Source organism: Myotis davidii, unplaced genomic scaffold (genome assembly GCF_000327345.1).
Source record: "Myotis davidii unplaced genomic scaffold, ASM32734v1 scaffold509, whole genome shotgun sequence".
In the NCBI taxonomy this organism is placed as follows: domain Eukaryota; kingdom Metazoa; phylum Chordata; class Mammalia; order Chiroptera; family Vespertilionidae; genus Myotis; species Myotis davidii.
The window spans coordinates 138,966-141,052 of record NW_006382996.1 but is presented as its reverse complement, the minus strand read 5'-3'; positions in this window follow the sequence as shown (position 1 = coordinate 141,052).

The window sequence follows — 2,087 nt, the reverse complement described above, 5'->3', positions numbered from 1 at the left end:
ATATAAAAGAAGTTCCTTGACAAAAGAATTTTCAGATTGCCTGAAGCAGAGGAATATAACCCTAGAGGGATCAGCGATTGACTTCAACCAAGACCCTAGCTATGACATTAATTTTCAAACTATGTTTGGTGAGAAAAATGCATCTATTGGGGTTGCTTTTAGACAAACAGCCTGTGATTAAGATTTACCTTTGGCCACCCATGTGAACAATCTCTCCCCCTGTTCCCAGTTTGGTTTTAGACAGACAAAACTAATGGATGAGTATGAAATATGGATAATATAAAAGAAGTTCCTTGACAAAAGAATTTTCAGATTGCCTGAAGCAGAGGAATATAACCCTAGAGGGATCAGCGATTGACTTCAACCAAGACCCTAGCTATGACATTAATTTTCAAACTATGTTTGGTGAGAGGAATGCATCTATTGGGGTTGCTTTTAGACAAACAGCCTGTGATTAAGATTTACCTTTGGCCACCCATGTGAACAATCTCTCCCCCTGTTCCCAGTTTGGTTTTAGACAGACAAAACTAATGGATGAGTATGGAAAATATGGATCTTTGAGAAAGCTAATGTGCTATAACATTACAGAGCTCTTTAGGAAAGACCAACATAGATACTCCTGAGAGGTTATTGGAGTCAATAACATTATACACCAGGAAAATAGGTGATGGGGAAAAGGCAAGAAACATGGAGTAGCAGAACAAGAGCAGTATAATTTTCAAAAGAAGGGATTAATGCAATCTCGTCTAGAGCTTCAGGGGAGAGGGCATTTATTTGTGGGTAATCCTTGATGTCTGAATGCTAGACAAAGAGATAATTTTATAGTAGATATGATAGATCTTATTTTTCTCCCAGTCCCCAGCTTCTTTTAGGAGAACTTGGCCAGAGGAGAATGAACTAGGTGTAGATAGGAGCCAAACAGAGACAATTATAGTCTCTTTTTTGAAATTTGCAGTTAGGTACAGAGTCTGGGTGGGTAAATTGTAGGTGGTGAAGCTAGAGGATGATATGTATGTTATAAATACATATATTACAAAAATATTTCTCTTTGTTTATAAGAAACTAGTGGCCCAGTACACAAAATTCATGCACAATAAAAGAGAATTAATGAGAAGAAATATTTTAATATTGCTATTTGCCCTTTCTCTATAATAGAAGTGTCAGAGATGAAAGAAAAGTAGTAAAATGTATATAAAATCTCCCTCCTGTCAGAGTCTGGGACGTGCCGCAGGACCTAGAGTCAAGTCCCCACATACCACCCTCACATGCTTTGAAAAAGCAGGAGACCCAGACCTGGCCGGCCCCACCCCCATTGGGTAAGACCTAGACCCGGCTGGCCCCACCCCCATCAAACCCCTCTGGGTGGGGGGCATAGCCTTAAGTCCCCGGGCCTGGCGCCAGGGCAGGAGGCACGGCCTGATGTCTCCTGGCCCCGGGCTGGGGCAGGGGTGCGGCCTTAGATCCCCCGTCAAGTCCCCCCTACCCCCCCGCATCATACCACTGTTGAACAGGGATTTATGCAGGCAGCGTGATGTTAGTGCTGGGGGCGGAAGTCCCCACCCCTGGCCCTGCCCACAGACTGGTCATGACTGGGACACCGTGATGGACAAATTAGCATATTACCTCTTTATTATATAGATGTTGTGATACAATATCATGGTTCAGAGTGTCATTGCTTTCACTAGACTGAGCTAGGAAATATATGTACTAGGTGTACCGTTTAATAATGGCAGATTTTGTAATCAAAGGAAACATGATAATTTCAAGAGAAACATCAAAACTGATTTATTCAAAGTACTAGAGGCCCAGTGTACAAAAATTTGTGCACTTGGGGGGTTCCCTCAGTCTGGTCTGTGCCCTCTTGTAGTCTGGGACCCCTCAGGGGATGTCCACTTGCTGGCAGGGAGCAGGCCTAAGCTGCAGTCAGACATCCTTAGCGTTGCTGAGGAGGTGGGAAAGGCTCCCCCGCTGTACTGGCAGCCATCAGCCTGGCTTGTGGGTGAGGAGAGCTCCCTGTGTGGGAGCGCACTGACCACCAGGGGGCAGCTCCTGCATTGAGTGTCTGCCGACTGGTGGTCAGTGTGTAT